Below are 26,630 nucleotides of genomic sequence, written 5' to 3'. Positions count from 1 at the left end.
GTGCAACTCCCGTTTATCGGAAGAACACTTTGTGTGCTACCAAACGTCACAACGTAACTAGGTGATTATAAAGCTGCTCTACAGGTGTTTCTGAAGGTACATGTTGGGTTGGCATAATTCGAGATTAGTTTTTGTCACTCCGATTGTCGGAGAGGTATCTCTGGGCCCTCTTGGTAATACTCATCACCTAAGCCTTGCAAGCATTGTAACTAATGAGCTAGTTATAAGATGATGTGTTACAGAATGAGTAAAGAGACTTGCCGGTAACGAGATTGAACTAGGTATTGGATACCAACGATCAAATCTTGGGCAAGTAACATACTGATGACAAAGGGAACAACGTATGTTGTTATGCGGTTTGACCGATAAAGATCTTCGTAGAATATGTAGGAACCAATATGGGCATCCAGGTTCCGCTATTGGTTATTGACCGAGAATAGTTCTAGGTCATGTCTACATAGTTCTTGAACCCGTAGGGTCTGCATGCTTAACGTTACGATGACAGTTTTATTATGAGTTTACAAGTTTTGATGTACCGAAGTTTGTTCGGAGTCACGGATGTGATCACGGACATGACGAGGAGTCTCGAAATGGTCGAGACATAAAGATTGATATATTGGACGACTATATTCGGACACCGGAAGTGTTCCGGGTGATTTCGGAGAAAACCGGAGTGCCGGAGGGTTACCGGACCCCCCCGGAGAGTTAATGGGCCACATGGGCCTTGGTGGGAAGAGAGAGGGGCGTCCTGGAAGGGCCGTGCGCCCCCTCTCCCTCTGGTCCGAATTGGACTAAGAGGGGGGGCGGCGCCCCCCTCTTTGTTTCCCCTCCTCTCCCCCTTCCTTCCCCTCCTAGTAGGAGTAGGAAAGGAGGAGTCCTACTCCTACTAGGAGGACTCCTCCTCCTGGCGCGCCCAACAAGGGCCAGCCGGCCTCCCCCCTCCCTCCTTTATATACGGGGGCAGGGGGCACCCCATAGACACAAGTTGATCTACGGATCGTTCCTTAGCCGTGTGCGGTGCCCCCCTCCACCATATTCCACCTCGGTCATATCGTCGCGGAGTTTAGGCGAAGCCCTGCGCCGGTAGAACATCATCATCGTCACCACGCCGTCGTGCTGACGGAACTCATCCCCGAAGCTTTGCTGGATCGGAGCCCGGGGATCGTCATCGAGCTGAACGTGTGCTGAACTCGGAGGTGCCGAACATTCGGTTCTTGGATCGGTCGGATCGTGAAGACGTACGACTACATCAACCGCGTTGTCATAACGCTTCCGCTTACGGTCTATGAGGGTACGTGGACGAACACTCTCCCTTCTCGTTGCTATGCATCATCATGATCTTGCGTGTGCGTAGGAATTTTTTTGAAATTACTACGTTCCCCTTCAACGAGAGGGGAGAGTATTGTCCACGTACCCTCGTAGACCGTAAGCAGAAGCGTTATGACAATGCGGTTGATGTAGTCATACGTCTTCACGATCCGACCGATCCAAGTACCGAACGTACGGCACCTCTGAGTTCAGCACACGTTCAGCTCGATGACGATCCCCGGGCTCCGATCCAGCAAAGCTTCGGGGATGAGTTCCGTCAGCACGATGGCGTGGCGACGATGATAATGTTCTACCGGCGCAGGGCTTCGCCTAAACTCCACGACGATATGACCGAGGTGGAATATGGTGGAGGGGGGCACCGCACACGGCTAAGGAACGACCCGTAGATCAACTTGTGTGTCTATGGGGTGCCCCCTGCCCCCGTATATAAAGGAGTGAAGGAGGGGAGGGCCGGCCCTCTCTATGGCGCGCCCTAGGGGAGTCCTACTCCCACCGGGAGTAGGATTCCCCCTTTCCTAGTCCAACTAGGAATCCTTCCAAGTATTAGGAGTAGGAGACAAGGAAGGGGAAGGGAGAAGGGAAGGAAGGAGGGGGCGCAGCCCCTCCCCCTAGTCCAATTCGGACTAGGCCTTGGGGGGGCGCGCAGCCTGCCCTAGGCAACCCCTCTCCCTTTCCCGTATGGCCCAATAAGGCCCAATACTTCTCCCCCGTATTCCCGTAACTCCCCGGTACTCCGAAAAATACCCGAACCACTCGGAACCTTTCCGAACTCCGAATATAGTCGTCCAATATATCGATCTTTACGTCTCGACCATTACGAGACTCCTCGTCATGTCCCTGATCTCATCCGAGACTCCGGACTCCTTCGGTACATCAAAACTTATAAACTCAAAATAAAACTGTCATCGTAACGTTAAGCGTGCGGACCCTACGGGTTCGAGAACTATGTAGACATGACCTAGAACTATTCTCGGTCAATAACCAATAGCGGAACCTGGATGCTCATATTGGCTCCTACATATTCTACGAAGATCTTTATTGGTCAGACCGCATAACAACATACATTGTTCCCTTTGTCATCGGTATGTTACTTGCCCGAGATTCGATCGTCGGTATCCAATACCTAGTTCAATCTCGTTACCGGCAAGTCTCTTTACTCGTTCCGTAATACATCATCTCGCAACTAACTCATTAGTTGCATTGCTTGCAAGGCTTATGTGATGTGCATTACCGAGAGGGCCCAGAGATACCTCTCCGACATTCGGAGTGACAAATCCTAATCTCGAAATACGCCAACCCAACAAGTACCTTTGGAGACACCTGTAGAGCACCTTTATAATCACCCAGTTACGTTGTGACGTTTGGTAGCACACAAAGTGTTCCTCCGGTAAACGGGAGTTGCATAATCTCATAGTCATAGGAACATGTATAAGTCATGAAGAAAGCAATAGCAACATACTAAACGATCGGGTGCTAAGCTAACGGAATGGGTCGTGTCAATCAAATCATTCAACTAATGATGTGATCCCGTTAATCAAATAACAACTCTTTTGTCTATGGTTAGGAAACATAACCATCTTTGATTAACGAGCTAGTCAAGTAGAGGCATACAAGTGACACTCTGTTTGTCTATATATTCACACATGTATTATGTTTCTGGTTAATACAATTCTAGCATGAATAATAAACATTTATCATGATATAAGGAAATAAATAATAACTTTATTATTGCCTCTAGGGCATATTTCCTTCAGTCTCCCACTTGCACTAGAGTCAATAATCTAGATCACATCACCATGTGATTAACATCCATAGTTCACATCATCATGTGATTAACACCCATAGTTCACATCGCCATGTGACCAACACCCAAAGGTTTACTAGATTCAGTAATCTAGTTCACATCGCTATGTGATTAACACCCAAAGAGTACTAAGGTGTGATCATGTTTTGCTTGTGAGAGAATCTTAGTCAACGGGTCTTTCACATTCAGATCCGTTATGTATTTTGCAATTTTCTATGTCTACAATGCTCTGCACGGAGCTACTCTAGCTAATTGCTCCCACTTTCAATATGTATCTAGATCGAGACTTAGAGTCATCCAGATCGGTGTCAAAACTTGCATCGACGTAACCCTTTACGACGAACCTTTTGTCACTTCCATAATCGAGAAACATATCCTTATTCCACTAAGGATAATTTTGACCGCTGTCCAGTGATCTACTCCTAGATCACTATTGTACTCCCTTGCCAAACTTAGTGTAGGGTATACAATAGATCTGGTACACAGCATGGCATACTTTATAGAACCTATGGCCAAGGCATAGGGAATGACTTTCATTCTCTTTCTATCTTCTGCCGTGGTCGGGTTTTGAGTCTTACTCAATTTCACACCTTGTAACACAGGCAAGAATTCTTTCTATGACTGTTCCATTTTGAACTACTTCAAAATCTTGTCAAGGTATGTACTCATTGAAAAAACTTATCAAGCGTCTTGATCTATCTCTATAGATCTTGATGCTCAATATGTAAGCAGCTTCACCGAGGTCTTTCTTTGAAAAACTCCTTTCAAACACTCCTTTATGCTTTGCAGAATAATTCTACATTATTTCCGATCTACAATATGTCATTCACATATACTTATCAGAAATGTTGTAGTGCTCCCACTCACTTTCTAGTAAATACAGGCTTCACCGCAATTCTGTATAAAACTATATGCTTTGATCAACTTATCAAAGCGTATATTCCAACTCCGAGATGCTTGCACCAGTCCATAGATGGATCGCTGGAGCTTGCGTATTTTGTCAGCACCTTTAGGATTGACAAAACCTTTTGGTTGCATCATATACAACTCTTCTTTAAATCCATTAAGGAATGTAGTTTTGTTTATCCATTTGCCAGATTTCATAAAAATGCGGCAATTGCTAACATGATTTGGACAGACTTAAGCATCGCTACGAGTGAGAAAATTTCATCGTAGTCAACACCTTGAACTTTGTCAAGAACCTTTTTCGACAAGTCTAGCTTTGTAGATAGTAACACTACTATCAACGTCTGTCTTCCTCTTGAAGATCCATTTATTTTCTATGGTTTGCCGATCATCGGGAAAATCAATCAAAGTCCATACTTTGTTCTCATACATGGATCATATCTCAGATTTCATGGCTCAAACCATTTTGAGGAATCTGGGCTCATCATCGCTTCCTCATAGTTCGTAGGTTCGTCATGGTCAAGTAACATGACCTCCAGAATGGGATTACCGTACCACTCTGGTTGACCTACGAGGTTCGGTAGTAACTTGATCTGAAGTTACATGATCATCATCATTAGCTTCCTCACTAATTGGTGTAGTAGTCACAGGAACAGATTTCTATGATGAACTACTTTCCAATAAGGGAGAAGGTACAATTACCTTATCAAGTTCTACTTTCCTCCCACTCACTTCTTTCGAGAGAAGCTCCTTCTCTGGAAAGGATCCATTCTTAGCAACGAATGTCTTGTCTTCGGATCTGTGATAGAAGGTGTACCCAACAGTCTCCTTTGGGTATCCTATGAGGACACATTTCTTCGATTTGGGTTTGAGCTTATCTAGATGAAACTTTTTCACATAAGCATCACAACCCCAAACTTTAAGAAACGACAACTTTGGTTTCTTGCTAAGCCACAGTTCATATAGTGTCGTCTCAACGGATTTAGATGGTGCCCTATTTAACGTGAATGCAGTTGTCTCTAATGCATGATCCCAAAACGATATTGGTAAATCGGTAAGAAACATCATAGATTGTACTATATCCAATAAAGTACAGTTATGACGTTCGGACACACCATTATGATGTGGTGTTCCAGGTGGCATGAATTTGTGAAACTATTCCACATTGTTTTAATTGAAGACCAAACTCGTAACTCAAATATTTGTCTCCGTGATCAGATCGTAGAAACCTTATTTTCTTGTCGCGATGATTTTCCACTTCACTCTGAAATTCTTTGAACTTTTCAAATGTTTCAGACTTATGTTTCATCAAGTAGATATACCCATATCTGCTCAAATCATCTGTGAAGGTCAGAAAATAACGATACCCGCCGCGAGCCTTAACACTCATCGGATCGCATACATCAGTATGTATTATTTCCAATAAGTCAGTTGCTCCCTCCATTGTTCCGGAGAACGGAGTCTTAGTCATCTTGCCCATGAGGCATGGTTCGCAAGCATCAAGTGATTCATAATCAAGTGATTCCAAAATCCCATCAGCATGGAGTTTCTTCATGCGCTTTACACCAATATGACCTAAACGGCAGTGCCACAAATGAGTTGCACTATCATTATTAACTTTGCATCTTTTGGTTTCAATATTATGAATATGTGTATCACTATGATCAAGATCCAATGAACCATTTTCATTGGGTGTGTAACCATATAAGGTTTTATTCATGTAAACAGAACAATAGTTTATTCTCTTACTGAAATGAATAACCGTATTGCAATAAACATGATCAAATCATATTCATGCTCAACGCAAACACCAAATAACATTTATTTAGGTTCAACACTAATCCCGAAAGTATAGGGAGTGTGCGATGATGATCATATCAATCTTGAAACTACTTTCAACACACATCGTCACTTCACCCTTAACTAGTTTCTGTTTATTCTGCAACTCCCGTTTCAAGTTACTACTCTTAGCAACTGAACCAGTACCAAGTACCGAGGGGTTGCTATAAACACTAGTAAAGTACACATCAATAACATGTATATCAAATATACCTTTGTTCACTTTGCCATCCTTCTTATCCGCCAAATACTTGGGGTAGTTTTGCTTCCAGTGACCAGTCCCTTTGCAGTAGAAGCACTTAGTCTCAGGCTTAGGTCCAGACTTGGGCTTCTTCACTTGAGCAGCAACTTGCTTGCCGTTCTTCTTGAAGTTCCCTTCTATCCCTTTGCCCTTTTCTTGAAACTAGTGGTCTTGTTAACCATCAACACTTAATGTTCTTTCTTGATTTCTACCTTCATCGATTTCATCATCATGAAAAACTCGGGAATCATTTTCATCATCCCTTGCATACTATAGTTCATCACGAAGTTCTACTAACTTGGTGATGGTGACTAGAGAATTCTGTCAATCACTATCTTATCTGGAAGATTAACTCCCACTTGATTCAAGCGATTGTAGTACCCAGACAATCTGAGCACATGCTGACTAGTTGAGCGATTCTCCTCCATCTTTTAGCTATAGAACTTGTTGGAGACTTCATATCTCTCAACTCGGGTATTTGCTTGAAATATTAACTTCAACTCCTGGAACATCTCATATGGTCCATGACGTTCAAAACGTCTTTGAAGTCCCGATTCTAAGCCGTTAAGCATGGTGCACTTAAACTATCAAGTAGTCATCATATTGAGCTAGCAAACGTTCATAACGTCTGCATCTGCTCCTGCAATAGGTCTATCACCTAGCGGTGCATCCAGGACATAATTCTTCTGTGCAGCAATGAGGATAAACCTCAGATAACGGATCCAATCCGCATCATTGCTACTAACATCTTTCAACACAATTTTCTCTAGGAACATATCAAAATAAACATATAAAAGCAACAACGCGAGCTATTGATCTACAACATAGATATGCTAATACTACTAGGACTAAGTCCATGATAAATTAAAGTTCAATTAATCATATTACTTAAGAACTCCCACTTAGATAGACATCCCTCTAATCCTCTAAGTGATCACGTAATCCAAATTCAACTAAATCATAACCGATCATCACGTGAAATGAATTAGTTTTCAATGGTGAACATCTTATGTTGATCATATCTACTATATGATTTATGCTCGATCTTTCAGTCTCCGTGTTCCGAGGCCATATCTGCATATGCTAGGCTCGTCAAGTTTAACCTGAGTATTCTGCGTGTGCAAAACTGGCTTGCACCCGTTGTAGATGGACGTAGAGCTTATCACACCCGATCATCACGTGGTGTCTGGGCACGACGAACTTTGGCAACGGTGCATACTCAGGGAGAACTGTCAGGACCCCGACTCAATGCCACATCGATCTAGCATGTAACACCTCATATCACTTTGCGGCCTCACGCACGGTATTCCCACGGGTGTCGCCTTACCTTTGCCCGGGACCGTTTGCGCCTTTTGGCACACGTATATGACAGTGTCGCTAGCATCCATATGATAAGGAGCCCGGTCTGACATGGCTAGTCGTAAACCCAAAGTGGCACAAACTTACAGGGACAGGCATCCATGACCCAGCATCGAACGTGTCGGTCATCAGCCAGTGAATCCAGGCTGTAGCACTGGGCTAGCAGGACTCCGGTGAACCGGGCTGTAGCAGGCGAACAGGACTCCGGTATTCATCACGTGACATTTCCCCGAAGGAACAGGCACAGGAACGAAGAAGGACACATGCCGGCCAGCCTAAGTGTTCCGGAGCAGTAGCAAGCTACCATGGCTCAGTGGAAACACTAGGAGACATTTCCCGGTAAGAGAGGCTACTAAAGATAAACAACTAGATGGTCAGATCCCACACATACCAAGCATTTCAATAACATACACACAATATGCTCGATATGTGCATTACAACATGGCATCACAAAATGACTCTACGACTCAAGTAGTTTATTCAATAGGCTCCGAGGAGCGAGATATTACAAACATGGGTCTCATGACCCAACATTCAGAGCATACAAATCAAGCACAAGCGGAAGCTATCATGTCTGAGTACAGACATCTATAAATGAAAAAGGCTGAGAAGCCTGACTATCTACCAAATCCTGCCGAGGCACAAGATCGTAGCTGAGGTAACAAGCTAAACGTCGAAGACCACGCGGAAGTACTAGTGAGACTGAAGTCTCTCTGCAAAACATAAAATAGGCAAACGTGAGTACAAATGTACCCAGCAAGACTTACATCAGATCTATCTACATATGCATCATTATCAACAAAGGGGGTGGTGGGGTTTAACTGCAGCAAGCCAGCTTTGACTCGGTGGCTATCCTGAACTATGACTGCGAGTAACTTTTTTTGAGGTGGCGCACACGAGTCCACATATTCACCATATCAATACACCACTATGGATCCGCTCCCGTCTCCCTACGAGAACGCCATCCATAGCACTCACGCTTATCTTGCGTATTTTAGAGTATCCACTTTCACTTGTCTATGAACTGATATAAGCAACCCAGAAGTCCTTTTCCGCGGACACGGCTATTCGAATAGATGATGTTAACCCTGCAGGGGTGTACTTCTTCATACATGTTTCCACCACTTAGCGTCTGCACACGACATGTGCTCGGCAGACTTCAAGCGAAAGCCGACGTGGGTGTAGACCACGACCTACCTAAACACTCAAGTCTCTAGTCCAGGTTTATCGCCTATTCGGGTTCCATCCATGAGGAGATCCGGCCGGAGTTTCGCTCACAGCCCCAAACGATGTGAACAGGGTTCCCGAGATACCAAACGGGCATCCGGTACACCGTGCCACGTACCTACCGCATCACAGCCCACCCCTACGGTCAGCGCTGTCCACGGCCTCCAGTAAGCTACAAACACCAGAAACTACTTGCAACTCCTGGACAGAGGACTAGGGTGAATAAGAAGTCGAGCGGGGTCATATTTCAGGGCCCAATGCATGGTAGTAGCTGAATCATGGATCACAAACACAGAACTCAGTTCCTGAGGACGGCTACAATGAGACAACCCACCATGTACTCCTACATGGCCTCTCACCGCTACCTTTTACCAAATCGTGTTCACACACTTAGCTCACACACAGTAGGACATGTTCACCCGCCTCTGATTCATCCCCGATGAATCAGACCTGACTCAACTCTAAGCAGTAGCAGGCATGACAAGCAAGCATGAATGAGTAGGCACAACAGGGCTCAAACAACTCCTACTCATGCTAGTGGGTTTCATCTATTTACTGTGGCAATGACAGGTCATGCAAAGGATAAGGGGGTTCAGCTACCGCAGCAAGTAACAGATGAATCGGTGTTGTCCTAATGCAGTAAAAGAGAGCAGAAGCGAGAGAGTGGGATTGTATCGGAATGAACAAGGGGGTTTTGCTTGCCTGGCACTTCTGAAGATAACATTGAGTCTTCATCAGTGTCAACAATCACAACGTCGGAACATCCTCTACTGGGAGGGAACAGATACCGGCAACAAAGAAGAAATAGAATCAATGCAATGCACAATATGATGCATGCTCATGACATGGCAATATGAATGTGTTTTGGGCTAATGCAACTAGCAACAGATTAAATGAAGTTGGTTTGAATACAAGATTCAAATTCAAACTCCATATATGGTTATTTAAATGCCCTTTATTTGATTTGTGCTAAACAGCAGCTATAAGTTGTTCTAGCATGCATGAAAATGGTACAGATGGATTCCTTGAATTTTTCTGATAATTTTTCATATATAAATTATTTAATTTGGAGTTACGGTTGAATTTCTATGATTTTTAGAAGTTTTTACAATTTTCTGGAATTTTCTGATTATTTAGAATTAAAATAATTCCAGAAAATGAATTATGGCGTCAGCATGTCATCACCTTGACGTCAGCAGGTCAACAGGGCGCCTCCAGGTCAAACCTGACCAGTGGGGTCCACTGGTCAGTGACCCAGGGCTGATTAGTGTCAATGGCAGGTGGGGCCGGGTCAAAGGCCACGTCAGCGAGGTCAACGCCGACGCGTGGGGCCACTGCAATTAGATTAAACTTAATCTATTTTAGTTAGCCGGTTAGTTAGGCCGTGGGGCCCGGCTGTCAGTGGCTCTGGGGGGTTAGTTAGTGGGGTCATTAGCGCTAATGACGACGCCACGTCAGATACGCCGGCGATGAGTCGCCGGTGACCACAGAACACGGCGGGGCACGCCGGACTTGCGCTAGAGGCGTCAGTTTGGCGCGCTGAGGGCACCAGGGGATGGCCCTTGCTCCCGCGCATCCAGAGGACCGAGTGGGAGGTCGTGGGGTCGACGGAGCTCGTCGGAACGGAGCTCGCGGCGGCGCCGGAGTTCGGTGAGTGCGGGGCTGGCGCTGTGGTCCACGGGAGGGCGAGTTAGGATAGGCGTTAGACTCCTGGTGGCTTCCTGGGTGCGGTGACACGCTCCGAGACGAGCTCAAGCGGCTGTAGTGACGGCGGTGACGAGGTCAGCGGCGGCCGGAGTTCGGCCGCGGCGGAGCTATGGCCTAGAGCTCGCAAACGCGAGGGGAGAGAGAGGGGTTCTGCACGGAGGCTCACCGCGGAGCTGTAGGGAGGGTTAGTGGGCTCGGGGGCGGCCGGAGTGCAGCGAATTGACGGCGACGACCTCCGGTGGCCGAGGAGGGGAACGGCGACGTGGGCGGCGATGCAGGGCATCCGGGGCCTCGTGGCTTGGTGGAGAGGAAGAGGGGGTCGAGGCGGAGCCTCTGGGCTAGTCGGGGGAGCGAGGGAGGCCCGGCGGCCATGGCTACGGCGAGCGGCGCTCTCAGGTGCGTTTGGTGACGAGAGGGAGGGAGAACAGAGGAGGAGGAGGGGGTCCAGAGAGAGAGAGGCGGTCGAGGGGGGTCGAGGCCGTCTCCGTGGCGTCGCGAGGGGGTCGGGGAGGCTGCCACGGCGAAGCAGGAGGTGGCCGGCGTCGGCGCGCGTGCGTCCAGCACGCAGCTGCTTCGTGCGCTGGCACGGGAAGAAGACAGAAGAAGGGGGCCAGGTGGGCTGGGCCGCTGGGGGAGCTGGGCCGGGCAGGTAAGCAGGTAAGTGGCCCAGGTGGCCTCTCTCCCCTTTTTTTTCTATTTTGTTTCTCTTTTCTATTTCTGTAGTTTTGTTTCTGATTTAGTTTATAGCCCAAATCATTTTAATAAATCCTGCAAATAATTGTGGCCATTAAAAGAATTATTACAGAGGCCCTTAACTATTTTCAGAATTGTTGGAGCATTTAAGAATATTAGTAGTATTTAAATGCCCCAATTCAAATACGATATGGATTATTCAAAAATCCATAATGGCCCAAAAATATTGGCATCATTTTTGGTAGAGGTTTTTCACCTTTGTCAAAAATCATGAACATTTTTGAAAGCCATTTGGACTTACTTGAAAGTATTTTAGGTGAACCTAGTGAATTCCTTTAATGCTAGGGTTTGAGCAATCCCCATTTCAAATTTCATAAAATTTAAACATGTTGCATGGATGCTAAAGCAAAAACAAACAAGGGCTGATCTGGGGCTGTGACAGCTCACCCCCACTAACAAAAATCTCGTCCCGAGATTCAAGCGTAGGGTAAGGTGAAGGGGAAACGCAAACTAGTATAATCTTCATGATCCAGGGTGCACTTCAAATGAACGTTGATTTGAACACCATCATTGTCTTGTCGTCTTGCTCTGAGAACTTCAGCTAATCATGACAAGAAGAGGAAAGGAAAACTCTAGAACAATCGATCTTCGAGAAGACCGAACAACTTAGTATCAACTCATGGGATGAGATATAGCAACATCTCTTGAGCTGAGAGACGAAGCACAGATCCGAAGAAATGGAGTAAGACAAATGACGAGGGTTCGCTAAGTAGACAACAATTCCAGACTTAAGAATGTGGCGATCGGTTGTCAACGTAGCGAGGAGTTGGATTGCCATGATACCACAACGAGGCATCTTAGGGATGGTGACTCGTAGATATATCCCCTTAAGTGGCAAAAAGTATTACCTTTGATTCAAAGATCATTGAAACTCTTTATACCAGCCTAAGGCAATCACAAGCAATCGATTGGCGGGGTCGGTAGAATGGCATACTCGGACTTGGATGATGTGGATTACCTTGTTGAAGACAACGTAATGGATGAATTTGCTTATCACCGGAAATGGATGAGACCCGTGGTAGAATGGCACATTGGCGGTGCAAGCTGGGAACAAAATGCAAATGCTGGGAATGATTCTGGTAACTGGGGAAGAACCCAACAATAAAGAGTGAATTCACTGTTGGAGTGGTTATAGCATAACCGAAGAATCTGGGGCAATCCCAGCTAGTGCCGATGATAAGACGTAGCGCTTGTGCGTGCTCTCAAGAACTTAAGCATTTCCACATTCATCAAGGTTTTACCAACATCCGTGTCAAGGGTCCGGTAGCACAACTTACTACCATGATGAATGGTGATGGAGGATGCAGATGCAAAGGAAGATAACACTTTCTCAGATTTCACCTTAGCGTGGCCAAGGAAACAAAATCTGGATGATCGACCGAGAGACATTTAGCACTCCGCTTCTAATGTTCTCCTTGACGTGCTAGTGTATCCCATTCATAGATATGGTTTGATAACTAGAACATCAAGTAAAAGGTCGGACTTCGGGAACACAATAAGCATAACGCACAACTAGGAAGTAAATCCTACGAAATCCTTATGGGAAGGTGGCCAACTGCTTCAATCAAGATACCACAATAATAGGTCCTTCGGCTGGGTGGTGCTGGCCACGACATCCACTTTACCGGCTATCAAGGGACCAATATTATAGTTCTTGGGAAATGTTCCAAACCATCATATCTGCCTAAGATTCAGATCTGGTTGGTGTCAGGATAATCCAGACTCATCGAGTCTAGGAAGAAAAATGAAAGTTTGCAACACAATTCGACGAGATGACGTTGCGAGATTCTCGGGAAATGAACTACGATAGCAAGCTCCAAAACATGAGCTGGTTCTACTACAAACATGTGAACACGTTGTCCAAGACAAGCATGACCACAAAGTAGTCTTATAATAAAACACTACAGAGTTCAGGAGGGGGAACCATCAGCGAGGATATCGAAGTTTTGTACAAATCCATCTGGTACCTTCGGGACTAGCACTTAAAACTTATTAATCTTGAACAAATCAATCAGTGGCTTGGTGTGCTAGGGACCCATATAGAATGGAGGTTGCAAGTCTCCGAACCACAGAATACTTCGCACGTATGCATGACTGATTTGGGATGATTCCAAAGGAAACAACATTGACTTTCTCGAATCCACGGCGGCAACTTGCATCAGATGCACATGAATTAAAGGAAGTCACTACCTTCATCCAAACATATGCTTCATGAGCTAGCATGAACAAATGCTTTCAAAAATTTCCAACACTAGCTTAATGTTCAACAAAATTATGGAGGAGATAAGGATGTTGTCAATGGGCTCAACAACAATTCATCTAGGTTTCCTTTTAAAAGGAATTCCATAGTTAAGTGAACACGGTGATAGCATTGGTCAGACCAAAGATATAATGGTGTATGCTCGAGGAATCAACCACGAGTAAGACAACATTACGAATATTGTTGGTTCTGATTTGATTTGACGATAGCCCACACTCAAATCAAAGGATTGATAAGACAATAGATCCAGCAACTGATCACAGGGACCAATCGATGAAGATATCATCTTTCTTCAACACACACTACACAAGAATATCCCTTTGGAACGAACTAAGTCAAGCAAGCTTTTATCTTCCAACTCTCCAAGTCGTTGTCTAACTTAACCAACTAGCTCAGGGATATCCAACACAGATTCTTGGAGAAGGATGGTTCACAAAAAACCAACTTGATCACGAGCTCAACATAGCGGTCAGGTGACAACCTGGTAATACTTCTGAGAAGATATTCAGAGAATCACGAGCCACCGGTATGTTACTAAGCTCGAGAACAATCTTGCTTTTCAGGGCAAGACGATATGATCAATAGAGCAAGAATTTGAAATAATCCTAACTCATCGATCGAGGAGTGAACCAGGAGAATGGACTAGGTAGCACGATCAATCTTAGAATGATGATTCAATAACCAACACACTAAGAATAAAATTATTGTCCTTTAACTACCCAGCAACGAGGTTGCTAGGCGTATTGATTTCACACATCACAATTCATTTGTCGGTATTCCGGTTGCATCAACACGAAGACCGAGGAATGACTAATGACGGCAAGAAGTATCACTGTACCAGGAGTTCATAGGATGGGGTGCAATTCCTATAACAATCCCGATTTAAAGATGGTAATACTCCAAGGTAGAACAGAACGAAAGCTGGATTAGCAATTTGATCTGCGGAGCACAACTTCTCTGACCCAATCCTGGATATGGAAGAGGTACTGGAGTTTGTTTCTCCTAGTCATTCTGCGATGGAATGGCTTGACGGACCACAAGAGTAATAGGCATCGATAAACGAACGCACGCATACTCTTGACTATCAATTGATAGACGAGGGTCAGAATGCAACTAAAGAGAACAACTCAAAGGAACATATAATTTTCTGAGTTGTGGATGCATAGATTAGTATGTCGAACCAAGTTCAACATATTTCTCCCGGATAACCCATGCAGAAAGGTAGAACTGGCAGAGTCACGATTTATGAATGGAGAACTCCTCAAGAATAATCCTGTTGTGATATTTCAGTTCAACGAGGAACTTCTGCCATAAGTAGTTCATGGTACCTGGAAGAAGAAGATACCACGGGCTTCAAGGACTATCGCAAAGGTTACTAATAACCTAAGGGAGCTAGCAATTACTATCGACATGAAGTAAGTAGAGTGAATCTCAGGTTCAAGAACCCAGGAATAGAATACCTACTACTAAGTAGCATCACGGAATACTTTCGAGAATGATGGCCAGAATCCTCACACTGGGAGCACAAATCATGGCTAAATTACTAGATGATCCCCTAAGACACCTAGGGTCATAATACTAGCTCCAACATATATGTCAAGGCAATAAAGTACCTCAACTCACTGACTAGTGTGGCTAATCTGGCCCAAAGGAACATCGAAACGGGAAGAAAGGATTTGCAAATTGCATCAGATTGTATAGAAACCTGGGATGACTCGGACAGCATAACGGCTGTAAATGCTCAGAAAAGATTTGAGACATTCACAAAATGGTGGCATAACCACTCAGAAGCACGATATCAAGGTTTCGAGATCAACAATTAACATACGGAAGTAGTAGAAACTGAACTCAAGCTTAAATCCAACAATCTTATAAGTCTACGGATTAGTAACACGTGATCCTAATAGAAAGAAGAGATAGCCTAGTTCTTAATCCCCGTAGAAGAGAAGATGATGACTCAGATCAGAAGGCCATGAGGTATAAGGAGTAAAAAGAGCCTTACGTTCCATCCCACAATCAATTCCCTTATATAACTAAGAATTTCTAGACTCAACTTCGACCAGTTTGGCTTGGTAATCCTACAGGCAGTCAAGCTCTGATACCAACGCTGTCAGGACCCCGACTCAATGCCACATCGATCTAGCATGTAACACGTCATATCACTTTGCGGCCTCACGCACGGTATTCCCACGGGTGTCGCCTTACCTTTGCCCGGGACCGTTTGCGCCTTTTGGCACACGTATATGACAGTGTCGCTAGCATCCATATGATAAGGAGCCCGGGCTGACATGGCTAGTCGTAAACCCAAAGTGGCACAAACTTACAGGGACAGGCATCCATGACCCAGCATCGAACGTGTCGGTCATCAGCGAGTGAATCCAGGCTGTAGCACTGGGCTAGCAGGACTCCGGTGAACCGGGCTGTAGCAGGCTAACAGGACTCCGGTATTCATCACGTGACATTTCCCCGAAGGAACAGACACAGGAACGAAGAAGGACACATGCCGGCCAGCCTAAGTGTTCCGGAGCAGTAGCAAGCTACCATGGCTCAGTGGAAACACTAGGAGACATTTCCCGGTAAGAGAGGCTACTAAAGATAAACAACTAGATGGTCAGATCCCACACATACCAAGCATTTCAATAACATACACACAATATGCTCGATATGTGCATTACAACATGGCATCACAAAATGACTCTACGACTCAAGTAGTTTATTCAATAGGCTCCGAGGAGCGAGATATTACAAACATGGGTCTCATGACCCAACATTCAGAGCATACAAATCAAGCACAAGCGGAAGCTATCATGTCTGAGTACAGACATCTATAAATGAAAAAGGCTGAGAAGCCTGACTATCTACCAAATCCTGCCGAGGCACAAGATCGTAGCTGAGGTAACAAGCTAAACGTCGAAGACCACGCGGAAATACTAGTGAGACTGAAGTCTCTCTGCAAAACATAAAATAGGCAAACGTGAGTACAAATGTACCCAGCAAGACTTACATCAGATCTATCTACATATGCATCATTATCAACAAAGGGGGTGGTGGGGTTTAATTGCAGCAAGCCAGCTTTGACTCGGTGGCTATCCTGAACTACGACTGCGAGTAACTTTTTTTGAGGTGGCGCACACGAGTCCACATATTCACCATATCAATACACCACTATGGATCCTCTCCCGTCTCCCTACGAGAACGCCATCCATAGCACTCACGCTTATCTTGCGTATTTTAGAGTATCCACTTTCACTTGTCTATGAACTGATATAAGCAACCCAGAAGTCCTTTTCCGCGGACACGGCTATTCGAATAGATGATGTTAACCCTGCAGGGGTGTACTTCTTCATACATGTTTCCACCACTTAGCGTCTGCACACGACATGTGCTCGGCAGACTTCAAGCGAAAGCCGACGTGGGTGTAGACCACGACCTACCTAAACACTCAAGTCTCTAGTCCAGGTTTATCGCCTATTCGGGTTCCATCCATGAGGAGATCCGGCCGGAGTTTCGCTCACAGCCCCAAACGATGTGAACAGGGTTCCCGAGATACCAAACGGGCATCCGGTACACCGTGCCACGTACCTACCGCATCACAGCCCACCCCTACGGTCAGCGCTGTCCACGGCCTCCAGTAAGCTACAAACACCAGAAACTACTTGCAACTCCTGGACAGAGGACTAGGGTGAATAAGAAGTCGAACGGGGTCATATTTCAGGGCCCAATGCATGGTAGTAGCTGAATCATGGATCACAAACACAGAACTCAGTTCCTGAGGACGGCTACAATGAGACAACCCACCATGTACTCCTACATGGCCTCTCACCGCTACCTTTTACCAAATCGTGTTCACACACTTAGCTCACACACAGTAGGACATGTTCACCCGCCTCTGATTCATCCCCGATGAATCAGACCTGACTCAACTCTAAGCAGTAGCAGGCATGACAAGCAAGCATGAATGAGTAGGCACAACAGGGCTCAAACAACTCCTACTCATGCTAGTGGGTTTCATCTATTTACTGTGGCAATGACAGGTCATGCAAAGGATAAGGGGGTTCAGCTACCGCAGCAAGTAACAGATGAATCGGTGTTGTCCTAATGCAGTAAAAGAGAGCAGAAGCGAGAGAGTGGGATTGTATCGGAATGAACAAGGGGGTTTTTCTTGCCTAGCACTTCTGAAGATAACATTGAGTCTTCATCAGTGTCAACGATCACAACGTCGGAACATCCTCTACTGGGAGGGAACAGATATCGGCAACAAAGAAGAAATACAATCAATGCAATGCACAATATGATGCATGCTCATGACATGGCAATATGAATGTGTTTTGGGCTAATGCAACTAGCAACAGATTAAATGAAGTTGGTTTGAATACAAGATTCAAATTCAAACTCCATATATGGTTATTTAAATGCCCTTTATTTGATTTGTGCTAAACAGCAGCTATAAGTTGTTCTAGCATGCATGAAAATGGTACAGATGGATTCCTTGAATTTGTCTGATAATTTTTCATATATAAATTATTTAATTTGGAGTTACGGTTGAATTTCTATGATTTTTAGAAGTTTTTACAATTTTCTGGAATTTTCTGATTATTTAGAATTAAAATAATTCCAGAAAATGAATTATGGCGTCAGCATGTCATCACCTTGACGTCAGCAGGTCAACAGGGCGCCTCCAGGTCAGACCTGACCAGTGGGGTCCACTGGTCAGTGACCCAGGGCTGTTTAGTGTCAATGGCAGGTGGGGCCGGGTCAAAGGCCACGTCAGTGAGGTCAACGCCGACGCGTGGGGCCACTGCAATTAGATTAAACTTAATCTATTTTAGTTAGCCGGTTAGTTAGGCCGTGGGGCCCGGCTGTCAGTGGCTCTGGGGGGTTAGTTAGTGGGGTCATTAGCGCTAATGACGACGCCACGTCAGATACGCCGGCGATGAGTCGCCGGTGACCACAGAACACGGCGGGGCACGCCGGACTTGCGCTAGAGGCGTCAGTTTGGCTTGCTGAGGGAACCAGGGGATGGCCCTTGCTCCCGCGCATCCAGAGGACCGGGTGGGAGGTCGTGGGGTCGACGGAGCTCGTCGGAACGGAGCTCGCGGCGGCGCCGGAGTTCGGTGAGTGCGGGGCTGGCGCTGTGGTGCACGGGAGGGCGAGTTAGGATAGGCGTTAGACTCCTGGTGGCTTCCTGGGTGCGGTGACACGCACCGAGACGAGCTCAAGCGGCTGTAGTGACGGCGGTGACGAGGTCAGCGGCGGGCGGAGTTCGGCCGCGGCGGAGCTATGGCCTAGAGCTCGCAAACGCGAGGGGAGAGAGAGGGGTTCTGCACGGAGGCTCACCGCGGAGCTGTAGGGAGGGTTAGTGGGCTCGGGGGCGGCCGGAGTGCAGCGAATCGACGGCGACGACCTCCGGTGGCCGAGGAGGGGAACGGCGACGTGGGCGGCGATGCAGGGCGTCCGGGGCCTCGTGGCTTGGTGGAGAGGAAGAGGGGGTCGAGGCGGAGCCTCTGGGCTAGTCGGGGGAGCGAGGGAGGCCCGGCGGCCATGGCTACGGCGAGCGGCGCTCTCAGGTGCGTTCGGTGACAAGAGGGAGGGAGAACAGAGGAGGAGGAGGGGGTCCAGAGAGAGAGAGGCGGTCGAGGGGGGTCGAGGCCGTCTCCGTGGCGTCGCGAGGGGGTCGGGGAGGCTGCCACGGCGAAGCAGGAGGTGGCCGGCGTCGGCGCGCGTGCGTCCAGCACGCAGCTGCTTCGTGCGCTGGCACGGGAAGAAGACAGAAGAAGGGGGCCAGGTGGGCTGGGCCGCTGGGGGAGCTGGGCCGGGCAGGTAAGCAGGTAAGTGGCCCAGGTGGCCTCTCTCCCCTTTTTTTTCTATTTTGTTTCTCTTTTCTATTTCTGTAGTTTTGTTTCTGATTAGTTTATAGCCCAAATCATTTTAATAAATCCTGCAAATAATTGTGGCCATTAAAAGAATTATTACATAGGCCCTTAACTATTTTCAGAATTGTTGGAGCATTTAAGAATATTAATAGTATTTAAATGCCCCAATTCAAATACGATATGGATTATTCAAAAATCCATAATGGCCCAAAAATATTGGCATCATTTTTGGTAGAGGTTTTTCACCTTTGTCAAAAATCATGAACATTTTTGAAAGCCATTTGGACTTACTTGAAAGTATTTTAGGTGAACCTAGTGAATTCCTTTAATGCTAGGGTTTGAGCAATCCCCATTTCAAATTTCATAAAATTTAAACATGTTGCATGGATGCTAAAGCAAAAACAAACAAGGGCTGATCTGGGGCTGTGACAAGAACACTTCTTGATAATTAGTGAGAGATCATCTTAAAATGCTACCGTCAATCAAAGCAAGATAAGATGCATAAAAGATAAACATCACATGCAATCAATATAAGTGATATGATATGGACATCATCATCTTGTGCTTGTGATCTCCATCTTCGAAGCACCGTCATGATCACCATTGTTACCGGCGCGACACCTTGATCTCCATCGTAGCATCGTTGTCGTGTCGCCAATCTTATGCTTCTACGACTATCGCTACCGCTTAGTGATAAAGTAAATCATTACAGGGCGATTGCATTGCATACAATAAAGCGACAACCATATGGCTCCTGCCAGTTGCCGATAACTCGGTTACAAAAACATGATCATCTCATACAATAATGCATCAAAACCACAACGATAGTTTGTCAAGTTGGTGCTGTTTTAACCTTCGCAAGGACCGGGCGTAGCCACACTCGGTTCAACTAAAGTTGGAGAAACTGACACACGCTAGCCACCTGTGTGCAAAGCACGGCGGTAGAACCAGTCTCACGTAAACGTACGCGTAATGTCGGTCCGGGCCGCTTCATCCAACAATACCGACGAACCAAAGTATGACTTGCTGGTAAGCAGTATGACTTATATCGCCCACAACTCACTTGTGTTCTACTCGTGCATATAACATCAAACCATAAAACCTAGGCTGGGATGCCACTGTTGGGGAACGTATTAATTTCAAAAAAATTCCTACGCACACGCAAGATCATGGTGATGCATAGCAACGAGAGGGGAGAGTATTGTCCACGTACCCTCGTAGACCGTAAGCGGAAGCGTTATGACAACGCGGTTGATGTAGTCGTACATCTTCACGATCCGACCGATCCAAGTACCGAACGTACGGCACCTCCGAGTTCAGCACACGTTCAGCTCGATGACGATCCCCGGGCTCCGATCCAGTAAAGCTTCGGGGATGAGTTCCGTCAGCACGATGGCGTGGTGACGATGATGATGTTCTACCGGCGCAGGGCTTCGCCTAAACTCTGCGACGATATGACCGAGGTGGAATATGGTAGAGGGGGGCACCGCACACGGCTAAGGAACGATCCGTAGATCAACTTGTGTGTCTATGGGGTGCCCCCTGCCCCCGTATATAAAGGAGTGGAGGAGGGGAGGGCCGGCCCTCTCTATGGCGCGCCCTAGGGGAGTCCTACTTCCACCGGGAGTAGGATTCCCCCTTTCCTAGTCCAACTAGGAATCCTTCCAAGTATTAGGAGTAGGAGACAAGGAAGGGGAAGGGAGAAGGGAAGGATGGAGGGGGCGCAGCCCCTCCCCCTAGTCCAATTCGGACTAGGCCTTGGGGGGCGCGCGGCCTGCCCTAGGCAGCCCCTCTCTCTTTCCCGTATGGCCCAATAAGGCCCAATACTTCTCCCCCGTATTCCCTAACTCCCCGGTACTCCGAAAAATACCCGAACCACTCGGAACCTTTCCGAACTCCGAATATAGTCGTCCAATATATCGATCTTTACGTCTCGAACATTTCAAGACTCCTCGTCATGTCCCCAATCTCATCCGGGACTCCGAACTCCTTTGGTACATCAAAACTTATAAACTCATAATAAAACTGTCATCGTAACGTTAAGCGTGCGGACCCTACTGGTTCGAGAACTATGTAGACATGACCTAGAACTATTCTCGGTCAATAACCAATAGCGGAACCTGGATGCTCATATTGGCTCCTACATATTCTACGAAGATCTTTATTGGTCAGACCGCATAACAACATACTTTGTTCCCTTTGTCATCGGTATGTTACTTGGCCGAGATTCGATCGTCTGTATCCAATACCTAGTTCAATCTCGTTACCGGCAAGTCTCTTTACTCGTTCCGTAATACATCATCTCACAACTAACTCATTAGTTGCATTGCTTGCAAGGCTTATGTGATGTGCATTACCGAGAGGGCCCAGAGATACCTCTCCGACATTCGGAGTGACAAATCCTAATCTCGAAATACGCCCCAACAAGTACCTTTGGAGACACCTGTAGAGCACCTTTATAATCACCCAGTTACGTTGTGAAGTTTGGTAGCACACAAAGTGTTCCTCCGGTAAACGGGAGTTGCATAATCTCATAGTCATAGGAACATGTATAAGTCATGAAGAAAGTAATAGCAACATACTAAACGATCGGGTGCTAAGCTAACGGAATGGGTCATGTCAATCAGATCATTCAACTAATGATGTGATCCCGTTAATCAAATAACAACTCTTTTGTCTATGGTTAGGAAACATAACCATCTTTGATTAACAAGCTAGTCAAGTAGAGGCATACTAGTGACACTCTGTTTGTCTATATATTCACACATGTATTATGTTTCTGGTTAATACAATTCTAGCATGAATAATAAACATTTATCATGATATAAGGAAATAAATAATAACTTTATTATTGCCTCTAGGGCATATTTCCTTCACAGATGAGCCTTGAAGAATTTCTCTAAGCGTTCTTTGTCTTAGGTTCCAGAGTTGTATAGATCGAGGATCCACACAATTGAGGAATCTTGAAGAAAAACGATGCTTAGAGAAACGAATTAAGAACAGATGACTAGTGAGGTGTTTTGTGTGTGAGGATTTGAAGAATAAAACACCTTTGAAGATTTTGTAGAGAAAATTTGAATCAAAGAGGGCAGTAAAAGTAACTTTTAATTACCCTTGACGAAGAACACGACGAACTGAGAAGTGTAGATGTGAAGCTCGTCAGTTCAGATCTTCCACGCCCTAACTCGGTAGGGGAAGACGACTACGGCAGCGACGGAGTGAAGATTTGCACGGCCGACGCGAGTACGATGGCCACGAGGTCGAGGCAGTGAAGCTCTTCCTCACCGGCAACGATGGAGTAGCGGCGGCGCTAGGGTTTGAGAAGCTCGAGCGAGAGAGAGAGCGGTCGAGCGGAGTAAAGGAAGTGAGGAAGGGGTGAGGGGGTATTTATAGTCGCAGTGAAAAAACTATTCGCCCAAAGATTTAGGACGAACGTGCCCCCGACCCTTCTCATTCGCTTGACATGTGTCATCCATGTACTGAAAAGTGGAGATCGTGTTAGATCGTGGCTGAATAGATAAGTCTATCGTGGGATACGAGACGGTTTGAGCGGCAAAACCGAAAATTTGGATAAGATAAGATAAGTTTTTTAAGTTTCGTTCGCAATTTCTTCAGCTGACAAGGACACAGTGAAGATTTTGAACGAGTTTCAAATAGAACGCACATGAAGAATTTGTGAATAGATTGGGTTGAGTATAGCATAGAGGGGGAAGGGTCCGATCACATTCACGTAGCAGAAAATGCAACTTGAAGAAATAGCCATAAGTGAATGTTGTAGAGGACATAAACTCATATATATATAGCCAATGAAGAAAAACGACGGAAACAGTGAAGATTTTGAAAAGTTGAAGAATTTGAAAAACTGAAGAATTTCAAAACTAAGGAATTTCAAAAAAATGAAGATTTTCAACTTTGGTGGTGGCGTGACCCACCGTATAAGAATGATGATTTCAGACACCGCGTACAATTGTCGTAGGGTTCTGAGAATCAAATTCTTCATTGATTTCTTCACACTTAGAGTGTTATTCTTCATTGATTGAAGAAAAACGTTTCTTCATGTGTTGCACAACTAAGTCATCAATTTTGCATAAGTGTTATGATGAGTGTCCTTTTTCAAAGAACATTCGAAGATTCTAAGATATTTAGCTCACACCGCAACTTGCTAAATCTCTTCTCATCCAAGGGCTTTGTGAAGATATCGGCTAGCTGTTCTTCAGTCTTCACGTGTTCGATGGAGATGTCGCCCTTCAACACATGATCACGAAGAAAATGATGATGAATCTGAATGTGCTTTGTCTTCGAGTGCTGAACTGGGTTGTGAGCAATCTTGATTGCACTCTCATTGTCACAGAGGAGAGGCACATTCTTCATGTTGACGCCATAGTCCTTCAGGGTTTGCTTCATCCATAGCAGTTGAGCACAGCAAGAACCAGCAGCAATGTACTTAGCTTCCGCAGTAGACAGTGATACACAGTTCTGTTTCTTCGAGGACCAACAGACCAAAGATCGTCCGAGGAAATGACAAGTACCAGATGTTGACTTGCGGTCCACACGATCACCAGCATAGTCAGAGTCAGAATATCCAATGAGATCAAAAGTAGAGCCCTTGGGGTACCATAATCCTAGTGTTGGTGTGTGAGCTAGATGTCGAAGAATATGCTTCACAACCTTATGGTGTGATTCCTTCGGTGCAGCTTGAAATCGGGCACACATGCAAACACTAAGAATTATATCTGGCCTAGATGCACATAAGTACAATAAAGAACCAATCATGGAGCGGTATACCTTGTGATCGAAGTCAATACCATTTTCATCAGTGCATAGATGGCCATTTGTGGGCATAGGAATTTTGACGCCTTTGCAATCTTGCATGCCGAATTTCCTCAGAACATCCTTGAGGTATTTCTCCTGAGATATGAATATGCCATTGTGCTGTTGACGAATTTGAAGACCTAAGAAGAATTTCAACTCTCCCATCGTGGACATTTGATATTCTTCACTCATCATATAGCAAATTCATCACTATAACACTGGTCAGTACAACAATATCATCAACGTATATTTGGGACACAAACAGTTCACCATCATAAGATTTAGTAAAGAGAGTAGGGTCGAGTGAACCGGGTGTGAAGCCATTCTTCATGAAGAATTCCTTCAAAGTATCATACCACGCCCGAGGGGCCTACTTGAGGTCATAGAGGGCCTTGTTGAGTCTGAAGACTTTGTCTGGATTCTTTGGATCTTCAAAACCTGGGGGTTGAGCAACATATACTTATTCCTCAAGCTTAGCATTGAGGAATGCACTTTTCACATCCATTTGATATAAAGTGATGTTATGATGGTTAGCATAAGCAAGTAATATGCGAATAGCCTCAAGTCTAGCAACAGGTGCAAAAGTTTCATCGAAATCAATTCCTTCAACCTGTGTGTAGCCTTGAGCTACAAGTCGTGCCTTATTCCTCACCACAAGGCCATTTTCATCTTGCTTGTTGCAGTAGATCCACTTTTTGCCAATGATATTATGCTTGCGAGGATCTGGATGTTTGACCAGTTCCCAAACATTATTGAGCTCGAACTGATGTAATTCTTCTTGCATGGCCTAAATCCACTCAGGCTCCAGAAATGCTTCATCTACCTTAGTGGGCTCTATGATAGAGACAAAAGCATAGTGCCCACAAAAGTTAGATAAATGTGAAGCTTTTGAGCGGGTGAGAGGACCTGGTGCTTCAATGTCATCGATGATCTTTTCAACTTGCACTTCTTTTGCAACGCGAGGATGAGCTGATTATCGTCGAGGAACTTGATCAGCATTTTCTTCAACACCATTTTCTTCAGCATTGTCTTCAGGTGCATTAGCTCGACGATCTTCGCGTTCTGGAATGAATTCTTCAGTAGATTCTTCAGTAGGAATGACATCCTCAGTAGCCTTGAACTCGATAGAATCCTCAGGTGCTGGTTCATCTATCACAGAAGCTAGGTGCTCTCTTTGCGAGCCATTAGTTTCATCGAACTACACATCTACAGTTTCAACAACCTTGTGAAGAGCGTTGTTGAAGACTCTGTAGGTGTGCGAGTCCTTTCCGTAACCAAGCATAAAACCTTCATGTGCTTTCGGTGCAAATTTAGAATTGTGATGAGGATCTCTAATCCAACATTTAGCACCGAAGACTTTGAAATAACTCACATTGGGTTTCTTGTCAGTGAGGAGTTCATAGGCAGTCTTCTTGAAGAATTTGTGAAGATATACCCGATTGATGACGTGGCACGCAGTATCAATTGCCTCAATCCAGAAATGACGAGGCGTCTTGTATTCATCAAGCATAGAGCGAGCCATTTCAGCTAGGGTTCTGTTCTTGCGCTCCACGATGCCATTCTGCTGAGGAGTATAAGGAGCGGATAACTCATGAGTAATACCAAGTTCATCAAGATAGCCATCAAGACCGGAATTCTTGAACTCAGTCCCATTGTCAATTTTGATGTGCTTGATCTTCACACCAAAGTTGGTTGAAGCCCTCGAGGAAAATCGTTTGAAGATTTCCTGCACTTCATGTTTGTAAGTGACAATGTGTACCCATGTGTAACGAGAATAGTCATCAACAATAACAAAGCCATATAGAGATGCATCATTTGAAACAACAAAATAATGATTAGGACCAAAGAGATTCATGTGAAGCAATTCGAATGGACAAGTAGTGGACATGATAGTCTTCGCTGGATGCTTGGCCTTGGTTATCTTTCCAGCTTCACAAGCTCCGCATAAGTGATCCTTGAGGAATTTGACATTCTCAATGCCAATGACATGCTTCTTCTTTGCAAGCGTGTTCAGATTCCTCATGCCAGCGTGACCAAGTCGTCGATGCCATAGCCAGCCTTCTAAAGCTTTTGCCAGTAAGCACACAACTGCTTGTGGTCCTGTAGAGAAATCAACAATATACAGATCTCCTCTCCTAAAGCCTTCGAAGACTTTGGAATGGTCAGCTTCCATGATCACAACACAACGATATCTTCCAAAGACAACAACCATATCGAGATCACAAAGCATTGAGACAGACATAAGGTTGTATCCTAAGGACTCGACAAGCATGACTTTGGCCATGTGTCGATCCTTTGAGATCGCAACCTTACCTAGACCCAATACCTGAATTTTGCCTTTGCTAGCGAAGATGATATGCTTCAGATGTGACGGTGATAAGGGAGCATCCATCAATAGGTTCTTGTCACTAGTCATGTGATTTGTACATCCACTATCGAGGACCCACTCGTTTGCTTTGGGCTGATCATGTTGCAGATGAATTAGTGCATCTTACGAACTCATATACTTCATCAGTGAAG

The sequence above is a fragment of the Triticum aestivum genome, chromosome 6B, assembly GCF_018294505.1.
Source record: "Triticum aestivum cultivar Chinese Spring chromosome 6B, IWGSC CS RefSeq v2.1, whole genome shotgun sequence".
Taxonomy (NCBI): domain Eukaryota; kingdom Viridiplantae; phylum Streptophyta; class Magnoliopsida; order Poales; family Poaceae; genus Triticum; species Triticum aestivum.
This window is presented reverse-complemented; position numbering follows the sequence as displayed.